The sequence below is a fragment of the Equus caballus genome, chromosome 12 (assembly GCF_041296265.1).
Source record: "Equus caballus isolate H_3958 breed thoroughbred chromosome 12, TB-T2T, whole genome shotgun sequence".
In the NCBI taxonomy this organism is placed as follows: Eukaryota; Metazoa; Chordata; class Mammalia; order Perissodactyla; family Equidae; genus Equus; species Equus caballus.
In genome coordinates this window covers 14,262,032-14,275,735 of record NC_091695.1, presented here as the reverse complement: position 1 = coordinate 14,275,735, position 13,704 = coordinate 14,262,032, and the positions used below count along the sequence as shown (strand labels likewise).

The following is a 13,704-nucleotide window of genomic DNA, read 5'->3' as shown; positions in this document are numbered from 1 at the left end:
CAAAGCAAAACATTAAAGAATCTATTTCACTACACAGAGCCTCCATCACACCTTAATGTCTGATTAGGAAGAGGACATCCCATTTCAGGTAACATACTGTCTCCACTTAAACAAATACAAATAGACACACAAAATAACCCATATATATTGATATTTGAGGGCTATTTCCAGGTACCATGAACACATTAAAACATTTAATTCTCACTTATCTTCCCCAAAACCTTGCAAGAAACAGTTGATTTTGCTGATGTGTATAGAGATTAAGAAATCTTACTTCATTTGCCCAAAGTACTTCTTTGGATACACCACAAATATAGGCATAGCAGAGACTATATCTACCTATGCATATTTCCCTGTGTAAAGACAAACAATCTCTACTCTGATTCTTTACCGTTGCCTTATTTATACACCTCTGTCCAATATGAGTTGTGGGTTAATTGTTTCATCCTGTACTACCTGTAGGAACAACAACTTTCATAGAAATATGTTTTAAAGTAGGGCTTTGTAAATGTGTCCACACTTAGTTGAAATCTTGATTTCTCAAATTCTATTATGTAGTTAACATATGCATTGTCATATTATGTGATCATAACTTGGTAAATGTAATTATGTATTTGTCCTCGTATAAAAGACAAACAGAAAATTTTAACAAACACCTACAAATGTAATGCCCCAAATTTTTGCCATTTTTGCTGCCCTCATCTCTGTTTATATTTATCTACGTCTATATCCATTCATATACCAGGGTTTGCCAGTCTTGGCCCTAGTAGCATTTTGGCCTGCATAATTCTTTGTTGTTGGGGGTTACCAAAATATAGCAGGATAATTAGCAATAACGTTGAACTCTACCTGTTAGATGTAAGTAGCACCCTTCCTCCACATGTGGCAACCAAACTGCTTCCAAATACGATCAGAATGTATTTTGGGGGGAGCAACATTTCCCCAATGGAAAACCACAAATATCTCTGTATCTCCAACTCTAGTTATACTTCTCTCTCTGTTTCTATTACTTAATATGTATGTCTTATCTGTGGGAGGTAGATTATTTTATTAGAGTCAAAATGGGAAATTTTTGATTTACTTTATCACAACTATGTATACTCAAAAATTACCAGATTATACTACATGAAAGCTGTTGACTATGCTGATGTCTCTATCCAGAATAGGTTTTATAGTCAACCTGGATGGAAAAACACAATCTGACAGTGCTGAACAAATTCATTCTCATAAGAATCGCAGACCACCCTGAGGTGCAGCCTCCATTATTTGAGCTGTTTCTCACCATCTATGTGATTTTGTTGATGAGCAATTTAGCCATTGTCATGCTCATCAAGATGGACTCCAGGCTACAAACACCCATGTACATCCTCCTCTGATGCCTGGCTTTTATGGATCTTGGTTGTTCAACAACTGTGGGACCCAAAATATTAGAAAATTTTGTTGTGGGTCAAAATACAATATCCTACTATTTTTGCGCAGCACAGCTGGCTTTCTGTCTAGTGTTTATTATTAGTGAACTTTTTATACCATTAGCAATATCCTATGACTGCTATGTGGCCATCTGTAACCTTCTGCTCTACACAGACATAATGTCCCAATGGGTATGTTGGGTGCTGGTGTTAACCCCATTTCTTTACAGCATGCTTATTTCTCTGTTATTCACCATAAAGCTTGTTAATTTGTCCTTCTGTGGCTACAATGGCATACAATATTTCTACGGTCACAGTCTCCCCTTGTTATCTTTGCTGTGCTTGAAAACATGATTGAAATGACTATCCTGATATTAGTGAGTTTTAATTTGATATCCTTTCTGATAGTTCTTGTGTCTTACCTGCTCATTCTCACAGCCATTCTGAGGATGAACTATGCTGAGGGTATGTGCAGGTCTTTTTCTACCTGTGGATCCCACCCAACAGTGGTCACAGTGTTCTATGAGACTTTGATATTTATGCATGTGTAGCCCAAGCCCAGTCATTCCTTTGACACTGAAAAGTGGCTTCAATATTATACATCGTTGTTATCCTCATGATAAATCCTTTGATATATAGCTTGAGGAGCACTGATGTTAAATATGCCCTACATAAACCCTCAAAAAAGTTTTGTAATATCTTTTTTAAAAGTTCTCTGTCTAGGGGCTGGCCCCGTGGCCGAGTGGTTAAGTTTGCGAGCTCCGCTGCAGGCAGCCCAGTGTTCCGTTGGTTCGAATCCTGGGTGCGGACATGGCACTGCTCATCAAACCACGCTGAGGCAGCGTCCCACATGCCACAACTAGAAGGACCCACAACGAAGAATATACAACTGTGTACCAGGGGGCTTTGGGGAGAAAAAGGAAAAAATAAAATCTTCAAAAAAAAAAAAGTTCTCTGTCTAATGTGATTTCCATACATTAGGTTATGACCTTAAGCCTTCTTATGTGTGCCTTAAGAAGAAAAACCAAATATAAATAAGTTCTTCATGTATTTAGAAATTGCCTTTTATGTGTAAGTCACACTTCTAAGTGCTGTAAAACATTAGTGAACAAAATAATACACATTTTTGCTTTCCTTGTGGGGGAGAGATGAAATATAAACACAATAACTAACTAAATTTTATAGTACAGTAGAATGGGTTAGGGACTATGGTACAGAAGTGCAGGCAAGCAGAGTGGGTATGCTGTGTGGGAGTGAGGAAGAATAGCAGATACGGAAGAGAAGTTCAACTAACTTGTGTTATCCTCAACCTTTTAAATAAACTTTCTATTTTCTCATTGTGTGTTTGTGCATGTGTGTGGTTTGGGCAAGCACATTTCTTCTGTTTTAGCTTTCGTATTACTCTATGTGGTCTGTTAAGATCAAACGTGTTTATGGTTGCAAAGAAACTGATGGTAGTGCAATGACTTGATGTCAACAGTCATCTGAAATGGCTCATGTTCTCCCATTCTGTGTGGGGATTTTAGGGTACTGTTATTTTCTTAGCATTGCCATTAGTTCACATATGTGCCCTACAGAGTTTACTAACTCAACATACTTGGCTTTTCAGCAACTCAGAAAGGCTGCACTGTGTCTAATTTTGTCTAAATCAGTCCATTTGTCTATAACATAGGATATCAGTTAGGAATAATTTCTTGAGTTTTCCCATGTAAGCTTCCAGTTCTTTACGGCTTGGTCTTGAGTCTTAAATGCTTATTTTTATGTTATGGATTGTTACTTTTTCCCATTTCTCTAAAAAACAGTAATTCTTGTTTAAAAGTCATGCTCCAAATGTTTCTAAATCTTTATGTAAGTGATCTACTTTTTGATGAATTGGATTGGTTGCCTGTCTCTCATGCTTGTGACTTTCCTCAAATTTGATTCACATAGGTGTGTTTTACATTTTGAATAGGATCCATTGTTTGACAACATAGTTTTGATAATTCCACTTTCAGGATGTAAAAGGAGATAATCCATGAGTTTGTCTATGCTGTATTTATAGTGAAAGTGTGATATGATACGTAGCGATTTATATACACGTTGTGTCTTATGGAAAAATGTCCTCCTAACCCTCCCTAAAATCCTCCAATTTTTTTGTTTATTTTAAGTAATTTTAAGATTCATGGGACTTTATTTACATCAAAGATGGACCTTGTTGTTTCTTAGTCCACTGTCGAGGAATAAAATTTTCTATGTAGTCAGTCAAATTTAAATAAAATTATTTCATTCAAATAAAAATATATATATTGTCATGTGAGGACAAATATTTCTAAAAAGTTCATACAGTAGATTTTTTTTAATTATTGGGAAAAATTGTATATGTAAGTATTAACCATGCATACATATATATAAGAAATTATTTTTCTTTACTGGAAAATTAGTGTTGAAGAGAGAAACAGTGAAGTGCAGTACTAGATGTTGACGGCTGCTAATATTGAAATGTTTAATTTAATATTTTTGCTTATCTGTCATCCCAAAAATATCTTCAGTGAATAATTATGACTTTTATAACAGAAGAAAGTACAAGTCTCTACTATTGAGATTTGAAAAAATAAACTGACTAAACATAATTAAATATTCCACTACTAAAATGTCTTGATGTTCCTTTTGATAGTCCCTCAAGTAATTAACCAAAGATAGAACAAAATGTTTTGAGATTTACAATAATATCAATAATATATTTCATTCATTTTAAACGTTTTTCTTTCTTTCCTTATTCAGTAGATACATGTTATTTCAGAAAGTTTTATAGTTTCCATAGGAAATAAAAATTTAAAAATCAGAAACTGGTACTGACTAAAATTTTTTTGACTGCTGAATTTCCTCCTTCTTTTAATTTTTTTCTTTTTCTTGAGGTTATGATAGTTTACAACATTGTGAAATTTCAGTTGTACTTTATTATCTGTCAGTCACCATACAGGTGTGCCCCTTCACTCTTTGTGCACACCCTTCCTCCCCTTTCCCCCTGGTAACCACTAAATAGTTTTCTTTGTCCATGTGGTCATTTATCTTGCACATATGAGTGAAATCACACAGTGTTTGTCTTTCTCTGTCTGGCTTATTTCCCTTAACATAATAACTTCAAGTCCATCCATATTGTTGCAAATGGGACAATTTTGTCATTTATTATCGCTGAGTAGTATTCCATTGTATATATATACCATATCTTCTTTATCCAATCATTGGTCGATGGGCACTTAGGTTTCTTCCATGTCTTGGCTATTGTGAATACTGCTGCAATGAAAATAGGGGTGCTTAAGTCTCTTTGAATTGTTGATTTCAAGTTCTTCAGATAGGTACCCTATAGTAGGATAGTTGGATCATATAGTTTCCATTTTTACTTTTTTGAGAATTCTCCATACTGTTTTCCATTTTGGCTGCACCAGGTTGCATTCCCAGTGTATGAAGTTTCCCTTTTTCCCACAACCTCTCCAATATCTGTTATTTTTTGTCTTGGTTATTATAGCCATTCTAATGAGTGTAAGGTGATATTTTAGTATAGTTTTGATTTGCATTTCACTGATGATCAGTGATGTTGAACATCTTTTCATGTGCCTATTGGCCATCTATATACCTTCTTTGGAGAAATGTCTGTCCATGTCCTCTGTACATTTTTTTGACCAGATTGTTTATTTTTTTGTTGTTAAGTAGTGTGAGTTCTTTATATATTAAGGAGATTAACTGCTTCTTGGATATATGATTTGCAAATATTTTTTCCCAGTTGGTGGGTTTACTTTTCGTTTCAATTCTGGCATCTCTTGATGTAGAAGCTCTTTAGTCTGATGAAGTCCCACTGTTTAGTTTTCTTTTGTTTCCCTTATCTGAGAAGACACAATGTTCAAAAAGACCCTTTTAAGACTGATGTCAAAGAGTATACTGCCTATATTTTCTTCTAGAAGTTTTGTGGTTTCAGGTCTTATCTTCAACTCTGATCAATTTTGAGTTTATTTTTATGACTGGAATAAGATAATGGTCTACTTTCATTCATCTGCATATGGCTGTCCAGTTTTCCCAACACCATTTACTGAAGAGACTTTCCTTTCTCCATTGTATGTTCGTAGATCCTTTGTTGAAGATTAGCTGTCCATAGATGTGTGGCTTCATTTCTGGGTTTTCAATTCTGTTCCATTGATCTATGTGTATGTTTTTGTACCACTACCATGCTGTTTTGATTAGTATAGATTTGTAGTATATTTTGAAGTCAGGGATTGTGATGAATCCAGCTTTATTCTTTTCTCTCAGGATTGCTTTAGCAATTTGGGGTATTTTGTTGTCCCATATGAATTTTAGGATTCTTTGTTCTATTTCCCTGAAGAATGTCGTTGAGATTCTGATAGGATTGCATTGAATCTGCAGATTTCTTTATGTAGTGTGGGAATTTTAACTATGCTTATTCATCCAATCCATGTGCAGGGAATGTCTCCATTTCTTTATTTCATCATCAATTTCTTTCAGTAAAGTCTTGCAGTTTTAATTTTATGGATCTTGCACTTCCTTGCTTAAATGTATTCCAAGATGTATTATTCTTGTTGTTGTGTTTTAAAATCACATTTAATTCTTTGTTGAAGATTAGCTGTCTTTAGATGTGTGGTTTTATCTCTGGGCTTTCAATTCTGTTCCAATATTTTTTGTAGATAATAGATGAGTTTAGGCTGAAATATGTAGGAAGTGCCAAAGACGTAGAATAGCTAAAATACATTTTTAAATCAGAATAATGTGGAAAGGATCAGTCTGTTAAGATTTACTATATAGCCATAGTTATCAAGATTGAGTGATATTGGTCGAGGTACAGACACGTATATCAATAACATAGAATTGAGAAGCCAGAAATAGATCCTTATGAAAAGGCCAACTAAGTTTTCATGGGGTGCAAAGGTAATTCAACGAAAGAAAGATAGCCACTTTTAACAAATTGTGCTGGAACAATTGGATGTCCATAGGCAAAAACTAAAAAAAAATAAAGAAACGAACTTAGAATGTTGACCTAAACTTTGCACAAAAATTAACTGAAGATAAATCATCACAAGTGTAAAGTGTAAACTATAAAATTTTAGGGAAATCATAAGAGAAAATCTGTCACCAGGAACTAATGCTTAGTGAACAGTTGATCGACATGACCTTAAAAATATGATCCTTAAAAGTACAAATTGTGAATTGCACTTTAAAATTATATCAAACCAGCAATCACACTCTTGGACATTCATCCCAGAGAAATGAAAACATATGCCCATACAATCACTTTATCACAAAAGTTCACAGAGATTTTGTTTGTAATAGTTGAATATTAGAAACAATTTAAGTATCTTTCAATGCGTGAATGGTTGAACAAACTGCACGATAAGTCACATGAAATAATAAAAGAACAATAATAATACAGCTATGATAAGAAAACAAACAATTGATGCATAGAAACAGAGTGGACCTCAAGAGAATTATGTTGATTGAAGAAAGCCAATCACAGAAGGTGACAAACAGTATTTCATTTATACAACATTCTTCAAATGACAAAGTTGTAGTGATGGAAAATGAATCAGTGGTTGACAGGGGTTAAAGGCAGGAAAATGAGAGAAAGAAAGGGGATGTAGCTATAAAGGATGGGCATAAGGGACCTCTGTGGTGATGGAATAGGTCTGTATGTTGACTGTTGTGGTGTTTACACAAAGGTACACATATGAAGAAATTGCATAGAAATACATATATAAATAAGCATACACACACACACACAAAGTGAATGTAAAACTGGTGAAGTTTGAAAAGTCAGTGAATTGTACCAATTTTAATTTCATGGTCATAATGTTGTACAGCATTTATGCAAGTTGTTATCACTTGAGGAAATGAAGTGGGACACGGGAACTCTTTTTGCTGTTTTTTCTGCAACTTCTTATAATTCTATAAATGTTCCAAAACAAAAGTTAAAAAAAATATATATCTAAGGCTATCTGGGACAGTGTGGGGCAAAAAGGACTAGAATGGAAATATTAAATAGAGAGACACAAGAACTTTAGAGGTGATGGACATGTTCATTATCTTGTTTTGATGATATTCAGGAACACAAATGTTTCAAAACGAATCAAATTTCACAACTTTATAGAATTACAGTTTATTATTTTCAATGGCACCTCTATAAAGTTGTCTTACCTAATTACTAACCACGCCAAGAGATCAAACCAAAAACAAGAAAAAAAGTCAATAATAGGAACACACATTTTACTATATTATTCAATTAACGAGAGAGAATATAATTCTGCTACTTGTCATAGATTTGAAGATCCAAGAACCTCATCTATTTGCTGGTGGAAGAGGAACAAGCAAACTGAACTATAGCAAAATTAAATGTCTTCTTACATTTTCTCTTCCAAGAGACCTCACTAATGTGTTTGTGCTTATGTGATTATGTGTGAGTCGATGTGCAGGTGAGTGAATGTGTAGGATCTGTATATCTGTATGCATATCAACACATACAGAGGCAGATATGCAAAATAATTATCATGGAAAACTATGTTTACAGCATACTAGCATGTTGAGCTCAAGGCTTTTCACTGAACTGTGTGTTGTAGTAGTGCCGGTAATGAGAACGGACTTTGGAGACAAACAAATATCTACCAATAAAGATTAGGTTCATAAAATGCATTATATATTATTGACTGTAATGAAGAAAGAAGCAAAAAAAGTGACAACATGGATATATGACAAATGATTAAAGTGACAAAATGCAACAACACAATTTGTGCAAAATAACATAGAAAACAAATGTAGAGGAAATTTTACATTTTGCAGAATATATTGATGATGCAGGCTATATATCAAGCACAGTAGAGTATGGGTCAAGGTAGACAAGAAGACTTGGAGTGAGTATTGGACATGATGCAAAAACAAGAAATATTGAAATGTAATACAGGCAAATATAATGAAAGTGAAGACCTAAATAGATGATGACAATTCACAATGAAATGAGAATAATAAGTAAGAGTGACCAATTTCTCTCCCAACCATCAAAAAAGAGAAAAAAATAGAACATCAATTCAAAAATAATTAAACACCTCCACACATACACAATATATTATTATTTTTAGTTCACCTAACTTTTTAAATAATGCAATAGGGCAGTGTTTAAAAATATCTCCATTGTGTCATCCATTTGAGGAGACCAGTGTAGAACTGGAGAAATACTGACAAGATTGTTTTATAGATAAAATATATTAATCCATTTCCCTATAAGGTTCTGCTGGTAAGGGTACCTCAGTGAAACAGAACCATAAGGAGAAGATTATATTTATCTATATAATATATATTTTTATGACACATACATTAAATATATGTATATATAAAGACAGAGAAATTTTTAAGAATTTGACTCATGTGAGCGTTGGGACTGGCAAGGCAAAAATCTGTGGGCAGGCTGGCACTTTATGGTTTGATATTGAAGTCTTGAGTACCAAGGTGAGAAACTAAGGTAGCATTACTATATGGCAGTCTGGAGCAGAATTTCTTTTTCTTTGGGAGACCTCAGTCTTTGCTCTTTAAGTTTTCAACTGATTGGATGAAGCCCACCCATATTCTGGAGGTGGATTAGCTGTGCTCAAAGTCTATTGACTTAAATGTTAATCACATCTAAAAAAAATTTTCATAGCAAAATCTACACTGATGTTTGACCAAACAACTGGGTACCATAGCCTACTCAAATGGACACAGACATTAACCATTAAAGTGGGAAGAAAGGAAAGCTAATCAAGAGTGAAAAATAGCAATGCAATACACAGACAAACAAATAAGTCTAACTCACAGATAAGAACAAATTGTTCCAGACAATTGATATACACTCCTCTTGCATTCTGTTAAGCTTTCAAATGCTTCAAGGATAATCAATAATTTGCTTGGCATCTCCTCAGTGAGAGTATAGGAGGGTACAAAAGAATCCATAGATATTCTCACTATGCCCTGTTATGAAACACATAGGGGAGCCACGAAAGAGGTTTCATGACAGGTAAACAGATAGAATATTTAATGTGGTGCTCTATTACACCAATATCCAAATAGTGTGGGTGATATTTGCAAGATAGCATATTTATTCAAGGTCAAAGAACACCAAATATTAGGATTTATGATTCACTTCTGTGTGCATTCTCTATTGATAATGCATGAGTAGACTAGAACTGTTTTTTTCTTCAGATTAATTGTTAAAATATTTTCATATACTATTTGAGAATCTGTGAAATGTCAACATTATTTATGTATATTTCTGTTTATACAAGTACTTTATAATATAAATAATAGGGGTCAAAATCAAGAGATAATAAAGCTTAAGTAAAGAGCTAGGAAAATAAAAATATATGCATATATATATTTTGCAGAATGATGAAGTGGCAGATGTTCAGTTTCTAGTCTAATGTCCTCCTAAATCTGTAGTCATTTAGTGACTCTAGGCTCTTCTTACTATCTTCTCAAAAATATTGTAATAATTAACATTTATGTAATTCAATGAATAAATGTGAATTTTTTTCTGATCTCTTGATGACAAAAAAGTAATTTCCCACCTTACACTGGGACATGAAAAGCAATTTTTGGACATTAGAAGACTTCTAAGTCTCCCAGTTTTATGGTGATGGTACAATGAAAAACAGTTTAGTTTCCAGTGGAATCTAACAGACAGCAGATGCAATGTTCTCATACGGTATAGATTTAAAAAAAAAAAAAATCTGATAATCAACACAGATATTAAACAATGAAAGGCTAATTTGATGCTCTTCTTAGAACATATATCTGGTGAGAGAAAGCCCCTCTACCCTCCCTCCTCTTGCAGGAAATCAACACTTACCAACGCGATTTGTTTTCTTTAGCTTTTCATCACTGCACCTAAACAAGATTTATATTGCTTCTTATTCCATTGAGTTAAAATAACTTCTTCTTACAATAGGTCACTCTTTCTTACATAGAAAGGTGTGTGCATGGGGATATGATAGGATATCATAACCTCATCACCTTACAAGCAACGCTCTGTATGAGAAAGTGTGGATTCCCTGTAAATACTTTTACAAGTTAGTTACGAGCATCGTATTTTTCTATTTGCCTTCTTAGAGCTCTCTTGGAGACTCCTGACTCTATTTTCCTTCTAATCTGTATCAATTCTATTTATTTCTTTTTTTTAAATGAAGCACTTATACTCACAATGTTTTAAAACACTAATTCTTATACATTAGCCTGCCATCCTCATTCTACTCTGGTATGTTTTAAACTCAGTGCTTTATTAGGGATCTTCATATACATCTTTATTCCATTATACTTATCTATGCCCAAATTAAACGTATAGTAGAGTTCTTTGTGGCTTTAGAGTGCAGATAAACTTAAAATAACATCCAGAAAACATATATATATATAAACAATCACACTGTGTACATATATATGTACATATTCTGTGTATTTTGTCTTCCAATAGAGAATAAAATGATTTGTGCTATACTTAGAAACTTTAGAATTCATTGAATTCATGTGTATGTTAATAAGCACAGAACTGACTGGCAGAGTGTTTTAGGATAAATGGGACTTGAAATTAACAGGGGAAATGTTTCATTTCTATGGCCTTTCTCACAGCATCCTTTACTTCCTTGTTCCTCACACTGTAAATCATAGTGGGCTTAACATGGGAATCACTAGTGTATAGAACACAGAAACCAGCTTCTCCTTTTCTGCAGAATACTGAGAACTTGGCTGAATGTAATTAAAGCTTAAAGTACCATAGAAGATGGTCACAGTAGTCAAGTGAGAGGCACAGGTGGAGAAGACTGTCTGTCTGCCTGCTGCTGAGCAGATTCTCATGACAGAAACAACAATGAATACGAAGGAAATGATCAGAATCAAGAAGGTGGCCACGGAAATGACTTCAGAGAAGGTTAAGAGCAACAACTCATTCACAGAGGTGTCAGAACAGGACAGCTTTAGTAGCAGAGGAACATCGCAGAAGAAGTGGCTAACATCATTGGACCCACAAATGACAGTGTCCCTAAGCTTATTGTGTGTGTCAGTGAGTTAGTCATTCCACCTATGAATGACACAATGACCAGCCCTATACACTTTGTCTTAGACACGGCTGCAGTGTAAAACCTAGGGTTGACAATGGCACATAATGGTCATACGTCATCACCAATAGGAAGAAGCCTTCTGTGGTGATGAACATCACCAAAAATAAATGCTGCACTATGCAGGTAGAGAATGAGATGGTTTCCTTCACAATCGAGGAGTTGATCAGTATTTTCGGTGCAATACCAGATGAATACAGGCATCTACAAATGAAAGACAGCTGAAGAAAAAGTACATGAGTGTGTGGAGATTGGGAGTGATTTAGATTAAGAAGATCATGCCTAGATTCCCCACCAAGGTAATGCTATAAATTACCAGGAACAATACAAAAGGCATATCTTTTGTTCAGCATGGTCTGTCATTTCCAAGAGAATAAACTCAGTAACAGCTGTAAAATTCTCTTCAGCCATTTGTTAATTCCTTATCTTCAAATCTGAGGTGAAAAAGATAAGGGGATTAGAATGGACACAGCAGAATTTAATATTTATTAAAAGCAAGCAGAGACATTTATAGACTCATGTACTCAGAAATATACATTATAAACCGACACGTGTATGGACAGCTAATATTCAACAAGGGAGCCAAGAGCATACGATGGAGAAAGGAGAATCTCTTCAATAAATGGTGTTGGGAAAATTGGACAGCCACATGCAAAAGAATGAAAGTAGACCATTCCCTTACACCATGCACAAAAATCAACTCAAAATGGATTAAAGACTTGAATGTGAGACATGAAACCATGAGATTTCTAGAAGAAAACTTAGGCAGTATGCTCTTTGACATCGCTCTGAGCAGCATCTTTTCGAGTCCCATGTCTGATGGGCAAGGGAAACAAAAGAAAAAATGAACAAATGGGACTACATCAAACTAAAAAGCGTCTGCACAGCAAAGGAAACCATTAACAAAACGAAAAGACAATCCAGCAATTAGGAGAAGATATTTGCAAACCATATATCAGATAAGGGGTTAATATCCAAAATATACAAATAACTAATACAGCTCAATAACAAAAAAACCCAACAGTCCAATTAGAAAATGGGCAAAAGATCTGAACAGAGATTTCTCCAAAGAAGAAATAAGGACAGCTAACAGGCATATGAAAAGATGCTCAACATCATTAGCTATCAGGGAAATGCAAATCAAAACTACAATGAGGTATCACCTCACTCGGGTCAGAATGGCTACAATTAACAAGACAGGAAACAACAAATGTTGGAGAGGATTTGGAGAGAAGGGAACCCTTGTTCACTGCTGGTGGGAGTGCAAACTGGTGCAGCCACTATGGAAAGCAGTATGGAGTATCCTCAGAAAATTAAGGATAGATCTACCATATGATCCAGCTATTCCACTGCTGGGTATTTATCCATAGAACTTGAAAACACAAAGGCATAAAGACACTTGCACCCCTATGTTCATTGCAGCATTATACACAATAGCCAAGACTTGGAAGCAACCTAGGTGCGCATCAAGGGACGAATGCATAAAGAAGATGTGGTATTTATACACAATGGACTACTACTCAGCCATAAGAAATGACGAAATCCAGCCATTTGTGACAACATGGATGGACCTTGAGGGTATTATGCTGAGTGAAATAAGTCAGAGGGAGAAAGTCAGATACCATATGATCTCAATCATAAGTAGAAGATAAAAACAACAACAAACAAACACATAGCATTGGAGATTGGATTGGTGGTTACCATAGGGGACGGGGGAGGGGGGGAGGGCAAAAGGGATGATTAGGCTCACATGGATTATAATTAGTTTTCGGGTGGTGAACATGAGGTAATGTAAACAGAATTCGAAATAGGATGTACATCCGAAAATTAAAAATAAACTAAAAAATAAAATTTCTACATGTATGTATTTGAGGGGATAACTATCCTCTTGTACTGAGTTCTAATTTTGTTGTGCTGTCATCAGAGAACACAGTCTGTATGATCTAGATTCTTTAATATTTGCTGCCTCATATATGTTGAATTTTCAAAAATCTATGTTGCATGTACTTTTGAGCAGAATTAAAAGTCTTTTATGGTTGGGTGCAGGGTTCTAAAAGAAAAAAAAAGAAATATGCATTATTTTTCTGAACCTGTCTCCTCATTTGTAATAGTAGGAGCTTGATTGGATTATTTATTAATTTTTCAGTGCTAGTTATGATTCTATACCCCTTAAGGAAACATTT

The 13,704-nt window shown here is 34.7% G+C and overlaps 2 pseudogenes; one reads left to right on the top strand and one right to left on the bottom strand.

The window, feature by feature from the left end:
- The first annotated feature begins 1,184 nt into the window (after positions 1 to 1,184).
- On the top strand, positions 1,185 to 2,443 carry LOC138916939 (olfactory receptor 8K3-like; annotated as a pseudogene).
- An 8,552-nt stretch (positions 2,444 to 10,995) lies between these two features.
- Positions 10,996 to 11,932, bottom strand: LOC138916796 (olfactory receptor 5J3-like; annotated as a pseudogene).
- Between the last annotated feature and the right edge of the window lie 1,772 nt (positions 11,933 to 13,704).